Raw genomic sequence first — 10,711 nt, forward strand, 5'->3', positions numbered from 1 at the left:
ACACACGCGAGACAGATGGGTAGATAGCCACCTTCCCAGGGGGGGGGGGGGGCAGATCATCAGGGTGTGACGTCCACGTGAGCTGCACTGCTGTTGAAATAGCTTGTTAATGTTTTATAAATTTTAGACTTCATTTACGTATTTTAAAGTTGTTTTTGGTGTTATTATTTTTGCCGTAAAAGCAAATTATTAGTGGATATTCATTTATCTCAGTGTTTCTTCCTGTGGTATTGACTCGAGTGGTCTATTATGTGTAAGTGTGCTTCCATGGTTCGTCTAAGCCTCGCGCCTCATCAGCGTGTTTACATTTTGCGGCGTGCACTGCATCTGCAGCGGTTATAAGCTAAGTACTGACGAACTTGTTTGTGCTCTGTAATACGTTATTAAACTGAATAGATTGCAGTGGTGTTGCTTGCCATTTTTGGCGAAATAATGACTTAATAAACTCTTGTAATCGTTCGCTCGCTGTGTTTTATAGAGTTTTCAGTGTGTTGAAGTCGTTTAGTAAATTTCGTGCTTTAGTTTTCAAACTGGCGTTTAGTTTAAATTTTTTGGTTTTAGCCAATAATTTTGTGAAGTTTTGCTGGTATTGGTATCGGCTGTGTTGTAGTAGTATTAATACAAGTAGCTGCTTTCCTTAGTAGGCAGAGAATTTCGAGACCATAGTTGTTAGTTCTTAAATAGTGCTGCTTTTGTAACTGAACTTTGGTAAACGTAGACGTATAGTTTTTTTTAGTACTGTAAAATTTTATCGTGAGTGAGAAGTGATTGCTATGTCGTAGGTTGTGAGTAGTGGATTAAGCTGTGGGATTTGTTCAAAGTATTTTCATTGGGGGGAATGCCGTGGGGAAGCCAGTGGTCATTTGAGGGTGATCCTGTCCTGGGAATGTATAATCTGTAATAGAAACAAGTTAATAGAGAGCAGGAGCGTAAGATCTGTGCCCTTCAGGTGCAGTTACAATGTGCAAGGAGGAACTAGATAAGTTGAGGAGGGTGAAGGGTGCTGGGGAATGGGAACTGGCAGTTGACAAGAAGATAGATAGGAAAAGGAGGTAGTCAGACAGTTTTACTTTGCATACATGCAATAGATACGACAAACTGTCAAAGTTGAGCGGAGAGGAGCCTCGTGTAGCTGTATATGGAGGTAACTTGCAGCCGTCCTCAGCAATTAGGAGGCCTAGGTTCTGCTGCTAGGTAGTTACCGGGTAGAGGTGTGGGCCAGCATTTGCAAGAAGTTTGTGGAGTGAGTACCAGGTCACAAGCATTGTGAAGCCTAATGCAGGGTTGGCTCAGGTGGCTGAAAGCATAGGGGAGTTATGTAAGAATTTTACAAAGGAGGATCAGGTAGTGATAGTGGGTGGTGCTGGGAGCAGTCGCAATAGGGACAGGGGGTATGATGTCAGTGGTGACTTGGTTAAGATAGCTACTCAAACTGGTGGCACTAATGTGCTTTTCATGCAACTGTTTCAGCATAATGATCGGCCACACCTTAATGCGGCTGTTAGGCGCGTAATTGTGGGACTGGGAGTGCACTAATGGGAGAAGGCATGGATCACATCTCAGTGGTGCCAGTGGGTCTATCAGTAGATGGGGTTTCACTAGGCATGGCCTGCACCTCAATAGGTATGCGAAGGAGAGGCTACCTAAGCTTATAGGTGACGTGTAGTGGGTGGTGGTGGCGGTAGTGGTGTCACTCATGGAAAAATTCCTGTAGTATTTGGTGTTAGAGCTGCACCTTTTTAATACTGAAGTCAGCTGATTGGTATACCAGCTTAAAGGAAGTGCCTCTAAGGTTCAAAAATGGTTCTAATGGCTCTGAGCACTATGCAAATTAACATATGGGGTCATCAGTCGCCTAGAACTTAGAACTAATTAAACCTAACTAACCTAAGGACGTCACACACATCCATGCCCGAGGCAGGATTCGAACCTGCGACCGTAGCAGTCGCGCGGTTCCGAACTGAGTGCTTAGAACCGCAAGACCACCGCGGCCGGCGTGCCTCTAAGGGCTCTCCTCCAGAGGATGTAATGTTTCCAAGTAGAGAAGGAATTGGCATATTTCATCAGAATATAAGAGTTATTAGAGATAAAGTTAGTGAACTGCTAACAGATGTTAACGCTGAAATTATTTGTATATCAGAGCACCACTTCAATAAATTGATAATTTATAGGCTTCCTTTACCAGGCTACATATTACCTGGCTGTTTCTCAAGGAGTTCCTTGCGGGGTGGGGCGGTGTCTCCGTACATAAAAAACAGTACGTTATTTGAGTCCATAGACTTATCACGACACTGCACTGAACAGATATTTGAAAGTTGTGCAGCATTTGTTGAATTTAGTGAAACTCAACTTCTCATTGCTGGTGTTTATAGGGCCTCTAACTCAAACTTCAGAGCATTTTTGCTTAAGCTAGAGGGGGTTTTTGATTCACTTTGTAGGAAGTACCAGAAAGTAGTTATATGTGGGGACTTCAATATTAATTTTGTATATGATTGTGCAAGAAAAAGGGGGGTTGGGTTGTTTGGGGAAGGAGACCAGACAGCGATGTCATTGGTCTCATCGGATTAGGGAAGGATGGGGAAGGAAGTCGGCCATGCCCTTTGAGAGGAACTAACCCAGAATTTGCCGGGAGTGATTTAGGGAAATCACGGAAAACCTGAATCAAGATGGCTGAACGCGGGACTGAACCGTCGTCCTCCCGAATGTGAGTCCAGTGCCTTAACCACTGCGCCACCTCGCTCGGTCCCAAGAAAAATGATGTTGGTAGATCTCCTAAATTCATATGATCTGATGCCAACTGTGTTTTGTTTTTTTTTTTTTTTTTTCAAACTAGGGTGCAGGCGAATAGTAGCATTATTATAGACAATATTTTTATTCGTTCTTCAATACTAGATGGGCATCCTGTTAGTAAAAAAGGGAATGGCCTTTCAGACCATAATGCACAAATTTTAACACTAAAAGGTTTTTGTACTCAACCCAATGTCATATTTAGTTACAAAGAACGTAGGAAAGTCAATCCAACAGCAATAGAGTGTTTTTAAAACTTGTCAAGGAACAAGAGTGGCAAGATGTTTATAGTGCCAATAATACAGATGATAAATACAATGCTTTCCATGGCACATTTCTCATGCTCTTTGAGAGTTGTTTTCCATTAGAACATTCTGAATAGGGTACTAGCAGTAATAGACAGCACAGTTGGCTGACTAGTGGGATAATGATTTCATGTAGAACATAGGGCGAATTATATCAAAATGTTAGAAGTAGTCACAATCAAGCTAAATAAAAATTTAGTTTCAACAGGAAATCATACAAATTTCTTCGCAAATACCTTTCTGAGATTGACGTCTGAAATACTCCTCTGTGATACAAACAAGAGAGAGATTGAGTCAATAACTATATCACTGAAGACTAAGGACTCTCATGGATATGATGGAGTGCCTAGAAGCATATTAAAGTACTGTGCTGCACATGTTAGCCCTGTATTTAGCCATATTTGCAATTTTTCCTTTAGAGTTGGTCAGTTTCCTGACCGATTAAAGTACTCATCAGTAAAGCCGCTTTATGAAAAGGGAGAAAGGGATAATATAGATAATTTTAGACCTACTTCTATGCCATCAGTGTTTGCAAAAGTTACCGAAAAGGCTGTGCATGTAAGGTTAATTGATCACTTGATATCACACAATTTGCTGTCAAATGAACAGTTCGGTTTTAGAAGCCGTCTGACAACTGAAAATGCTGTATTCTGGCGTACAGACGTACTTTTATGCAAAATCGTAAGGTCCTAGCTCTTGTCCAATGCACCAAAGCCGACAAATAAGGGAATAACCGATAACTAAAACTTGAATAGTACTTCTTCTTACTGGCTACTACATCTTCTTAGAAGATATTTCTGTGTTATAATATGATGTTTTCAGTTTTCTCCGCATACCGCAACACGCGACATAATTTTGCAGACGATAAATGTAACCGTTTCAGAGAGAAAAGCGGCCAATGTGAAGATGTGGCAATAAAGTCGATTCGATAGCAAATGACGAAAGCGGGCGGATTTCTGAAGTTTTTACTACGTATGAACAGTTTCCACATTCTCCCGTGCAACGTGGTTTCCAGACGTGGTTTCATGCTGAATCTTTAGGTCGTCGGTCATGTGCAATGTACCAAAGCCGGCAAATAAGTGAATAACCGATAACTAAAACTTGACTGCTACTGCTTGTTACTGGCCGATAACATCTTCTTAAAAGCTTCTTCTGTGTTCTACTGTGGTGCTTTTAGTGTCTCCGCATACAGCGGCAAGAGACATAACTTTGCAGACGATGTATGTGACCGATTCAGAGAGAAAATCGACCAATATGACGATCTGGCGTTAAGTCGATTCTTTTGGCAAAGGACGAAAACGGGCGGATTTCTCATGGTGTTACTACATATGAAAGCTTTTCTCATTCTCCCGTGCAACGTGGCGTACAGACGTACTTTCATGCAAAATCTTAAGAACTTAGCTCATGTCCAATGTACCAAAGCCGGCAAATAAGTGAATAAACCGATATTTAAACTTGAATAGTACTGCTTCTTATTGGCTATTACATCTTCTTAGAAGCTTTTTCTGTGTTCTAATATGATGTTTTCAGTTTTTTCTGCATACCGCAACACGCGACATAATTTTGCAGCCGCTAAATGTAACCGTTTCAGAGAGAAAAGCGGCCAATATGACGATCTGACATTAAGTCGATTCGATGGAAAATGTCGAAAACGGGCGGATTTCTCATGTTGTTACTACATATGAACATTTTTTATATTCTCCCGTGCAACGTGGCGTACAGACGTACTCTCATGCATAATCTTAAGGTCCTAGCTCATGTCCAATGCACCAAGGCGGCAAATAAGTGAATAATCGATAACTAAAGCATGTATATTACTGCTTCCTACTTTCGATTATATCTTCTTTGAAGCTTTTTCTTTGTTCTAATATAATGTTTTCAGTTTTTTCCGCATACCCCAACACGCGACATAACTTTACAGACGATAAATGTAACCGTTTCAGAGAGAAAAGTAGCCAATTTGACGATCTGACAATAAGTCGATTCAATGGCAAATGTCGAAAACGGGCGGATTTCTCATGTTGTTAGTACATATGAACACTTTTCACATTCTCCCGTGCAACGTGGCGTACATACTTACTTTCATGCAAAATCATAAGCTCCTAGCTCATGTCCAACCGTGCGACTGCTAAGGTCGCAGGTTCGAATCCTGCCTGGGGCATGGATGTGTGTGATCTTCTTGGGTGAGTTAGGTTTACGTAGTTCTAAGTTCTAGGGGACTAACGACCTCAGCAGTTGAGTCCCATTGTGCTCAGAGCCATTTGAACTGATGTTTAATGCACCAAAGCCGGCAAATAAGTCAATAGTATAGTTCTGCTTGCTACTTTCGATTACATCTTCTTAGAAGCTTTTTTTCTGTTCTAATATGATGTTTTCAGTTTCTTCCGCATATTGCAATACGCGACATACATTTCCAGACGATAAATGTAACTGTTTCAGAGAGAAAAGCGGCCAATGTGACGATCTGGCATTAAGTCGATTCGATGGCAAATGACGAAACCGAGCGGATCTCTCAAATTTTTACTACATATGAATAGTTTTCACATTCCCCCGCGCAATGTGATTTCCAGACGTCGTTTCATGCGAAATCTATAGGTCGTCGGTCATGTCCAATATACCAAACCCGGCAAATAAGTGAATTACCGATAACTAAATCTAGAATAGTACTGCTTCTTATTGGCGATTACATCTTCTTCGAAGCTTTTTCTGTGTTCTAATATAATGTTTTCAGTTTTTTTCCATACCGCAACACGCGACATAATTTTGCAGACGATGGATGTAACCTGTTCAGAGAGAAAAGCGGCCAATGGGACGATCTGGCAATACATTCGACTCTATAGCAAATGATGAAAGCGATCGGGTTTCTTAGGTTTTCACTACATATGAACGCTTTCCACATTCTCCCGTGCAACGTGTCGTACAGACGTACTTTCTTGCAAAATCTTAACGTCCTAGCTCATGTCCAAGGCACAAAAGCCGGAAAATAAGTGAGTAACCGATAACTAGAACTTGACTAGTACTGCTTGTTACTGGCCAATTACATCTTCTTAGAAGCTTCTTCTGTGACTACTATAGTGATTTTAGTATCTGCGCATACCGCGGCAAGCGACATAACTTAGCATACGATGAATGTAACCGTTTCAGAGAGAAAAGCCACCAGTGTGACGATCAGTCATTAAGTCGATTCGATGGCAAATGACGAAAACGGGCGGATTTCTCATAGTGTTACTACATATGAAAACTTTTCTCATTCTCCTGTGCAACGTGGCGTAGAGACGAACTTTCATGCAAAATCTTAACAACTTAGCTCATGTCCAATGTACCAAAGCCGGCAAATAAGTGAATAAACCGATATTTAAACTTGAATAGTACTGCTTCTTATTGGCTATTACATCTTCTTAGAAGCTTTTTCTGTGTTCTAATATGATGTTTTCAGTTTTTTCTGCATACCGCAACACGCGACATAATTTTGCAGCCGCTAAATGTAACCGTTTCAGAGAGAAAAGCGGCCAATATGACGATCTGACATTAAGTCGATTGAATGGAAAATGTCGAAAACGGGCGGATTTCTCATGTTGTTACTACATATGAACATTTTTTATATTCTCCCGTGCAACGTGGCGTACAGACGTACTCTCATGCATAATCTTAAGGTCCTAGTTCATGTCCAATGCACCAAGGCGGCAAATAAGTGAATAACCGATAACTAAAGCATGTATATTACTGCTTCCTACTTTCGATTATATCTTCTTTGAAGCTTTTTCTTTGATCTAATATAATGTTTTCAGTTTTTTCCGCATACCCCAACACGCGACATAACTTTACAGACGATAAATGTAACCGTTTCAGAGAGAAAAGTAGCCAATATGACGATCTGACAATAAGTCGATTCAATGGCAAATGTCGAAAACGGGCGGATTTCTCATGTTGTTTGTACATATGAACACTTTTCACATTCTCCCGTGCAACGTGGCGTACATACGTACTTTCATGCAAAATCTTAAGGTCCTAGCTCATGTCCAACCGTGCGACTGCTAAGGTCGCAGGTTCGAATCCTGCCTGGGGCATGGATGTGTGTGATCTCCTTGGGTGAGTTAGGTTTAAGTAGTTCTAAGTTCTAGGGGACTAACGACCTCAGCAGTTGAGTCCCATTGTGCTCAGAGCCATTTGAACTGATGTTTAATGCACCAAAGCCGGCAAATAAGTCAATAGTATAGTTCTGCTTGCTACTTTCGATTACATCTTCTTAGAAGCTTTTTTGTGTTCTAATATGATGTTTTCAGTTTCTTCCGCATATTGCAATACGCGACATACATTTCCAGACGATAAATGTAACTGTTTCAGAGAGAAAAGCGGTCAATGTGACGATCTGGCATTAAGTCGATTCGATGGCAAATGACGAAACCGAGCGGATCTCTCAAATTTTTACTACATATGAACAGTTTTCACATTCCCCAGCGCAATGTGATTTCCAGACGTCGTTTCATGCGAAATCTATAGGTCGTCGGTCATGTCCAATATACCAAACCCGGCAAATAAGTGAATTACCGATAACTAAATCTAGAATAGTACTGCTTCTTATTGGCGATTACATCTTCTTCGAAGCTTTTTCTGTGTTCTAATATAATGTTTTCAGTTTTTTTCCATACCGCAACACGCGACATAATTTTGCAGACGATGGATGTAACCTGTTCAGAGAGAAAAGCGGCCAATGGGACGATCTGGCAATACATTCGACTCTATAGCAAATGATGAAAGCGATCGGGTTTCTTAGGTTTTTACTACATATGAACGCTTTCCACATTCTCCCGTGCAACGTGTCGTACAGACGTACTTTCTTGCAAAATCTTAACGTCCTAGCTCATGTCCAAGGCACAAAAGCCGGAAAATAAGTGAGTAACCGATAACTAGAACTTGACTAGTACTGCTTGTTACTGGCCAATTACATCTTCTTAGAAGCTTCTTCTGTGACTACTATAGTGATTTTAGTATCTGCGCATACCGCGGCAAGCGACATAACTTAGCATACGATGAATGTAACCGTTTCAGAGAGAAAAGCCACCAGTGTGACGATCAGTCATTAAGTCGATTCGATGGCAAATGACGAAAACGGGCGGATTTCTCATAGTGTTACTACATATGAAAACTTTTCTCATTCTCCTGTGCAACGTGGCGTAGAGACGAACTTTCATGCAAAATCTTAACAACTTAGCTCATGTCCAATGTACCAAAGCCGGCAAATAAGTGAATAAACCGATATTTAAACTTGAATAGTACTGCTTCTTATTGGCTATTACATCTTCTTAGAAGCTTTTTCTGTGTTCTAATATGATGTTTTCAGTTTTTTCTGCATACCGCAACACGCGACATAATTTTGCAGCCGCTAAATGTAACCGTTTCAGAGAGAAAAGCGGCCAATATGACGATCTGACATTAAGTCGATTGGATGGAAAATGTCGAAAACGGGCGGATTTCTCATGTTGTTACTACATATGAACATTTTTTATATTCTCCCGTGCAACGTGGCGTACAGACGTACTCTCATGCATAATCTTAAGGTCCTAGTTCATGTCCAATGCACCAAGGCGGCAAATAAGTGAATAACCGATAACTAAAGCATGTATATTACTGCTTCCTACTTTCGATTATATCTTCTTTGAAGCTTTTTCTTTGTTCTAATATAATGTTTTCAGTTTTTTCCGCGTACCCCAACACGCGACATAACTTTACAGACGATAAATGTAACCGTTTCAGAGAGAAAAGTAGCCAATTTGACGATCTGACAATAAGTCGATTCAATGGCAAATGTCGAAAACGGGCGGATTTCTCATGTTGTTAGTACATATGAACACTTTTCACATTCTCCCGTGCAACGTGGCGTACATACTTACTTTCATGCAAAATCATAAGCTCCTAGCTCATGTCCAACCGTGCGACTGCTAAGGTCGCAGGTTCGAATCCTGCCTGGGGCATGGATGTGTGTGATCTTCTTGGGTGAGTTAGGTTTACGTAGTTCTAAGTTCTAGGGGACTAACGACCTCAGCAGTTGAGTCCCATTGTGCTCAGAGCCATTTGAACTGATGTTTAATGCACCAAAGCCGGCAAATAAGTCAATAGTATAGTTCTGCTTGCTACTTTCGATTACATCTTCTTAGAAGCTTTTTTTCTGTTCTAATATGATGTTTTCAGTTTCTTCCGCATATTGCAATACGCGACATACATTTCCAGACGATAAATGTAACTGTTTCAGAGAGAAAAGCGGCCAATGTGACGATCTGGCATTAAGTCGATTCGATGGCAAATGACGAAACCGAGCGGATCTCTCAAATTTTTACTACATATGAACAGTTTTCACATTCCCCCGCGCAATGTGATTTCCAGACGTCGTTTCATGCGAAATCTATAGGTCGTCGGTCATGTCCAATATACCAAACTCGTCAAATAAGTGAATTACCGATAACTAAATCTAGAATAGTACTGCTTCTTATTGGCGATTACATCTTCTTCGAAGCTTTTTCTGTGTTCTAATATAATGTTTTCAGTTTTTTTCCATACCGCAACACGCGACATAATTTTGCAGACGATGGATGTAACCTGTTCAGAGAGAAAAGCGGCCAATGGGACGATCTGGCAATACATTCGACTCTATAGCAAATGATGAAAGCGATCGGGTTTCTTAGGTTTTTACTACATATGAACGCTTTCCACATTCTCCCGTGCAACGTGTCGTACAGACGTACTTTCTTGCAAAATCTTAACGTCCTAGCTCATGTCCAAGGCACAAAAGCCGGAAAATAAGTGAGTAACCGATAACTAGAACTTGACTAGTACTGCTTGTTACTGGCCAATTACATCTTCTTAGAAGCTTCTTCTGTGACTACTATAGTGATTTTAGTATCTGCGCATACCGCGGCAAGCGACATAACTTAGCATACCATGAATGTAACCGTTTCAGAGAGAAAAGCCACCAGTGTGACGATCAGTCATTAAGTCGATTCGATGGCAAATGACGAAAACGGGCGGATTTCTCATAGTGTTACTACATATGAAAACTTTTCTCATTCTCCTGTGCAACGTGGCGTAGAGACGAACTTTCATGCAAAATCTTAACAACTTAGCTCATGTCCAATGTACCAAAGCCGGCAAATAAGTGAATAAACCGATATTTAAACTTGAATAGTACTGCTTCTTATTGGCTATTACATCTTCTTAGAAGCTTTTTCTGTGTTCTAATATGATGTTTTCAGTTTTTTCTGCATACCGCAACACGCGACATAATTTTGCAGCCGCTAAATGTAACCGTTTCAGAGAGAAAAGCGGCCAATATGACGATCTGACATTAAGTCGATTGAATGGAAAATGTCGAAAACGGGCGGATTTCTCATGTTGTTACTACATATGAACATTTTTTATATTCTCCCGTGCAACGTGGCGTACAGACGTACTCTCATGCATAATCTTAAGGTCCTAGTTCATGTCCAATGCACCAAGGCGGCAAATAAGTGAATAACCGATAACTAAAGCATGTATATTACTGCTTCCTACTTTCGATTATATCTTCTTTGAAGCTTTTTCTTTGTTCTAATATAATGTTTTCAGTTTTTTCCGCATACCCCAAC

This window comes from Schistocerca gregaria, unplaced genomic scaffold (assembly GCF_023897955.1).
Source record: "Schistocerca gregaria isolate iqSchGreg1 unplaced genomic scaffold, iqSchGreg1.2 ptg000404l, whole genome shotgun sequence".
In the NCBI taxonomy this organism is placed as follows: domain Eukaryota; kingdom Metazoa; phylum Arthropoda; class Insecta; order Orthoptera; family Acrididae; genus Schistocerca; species Schistocerca gregaria.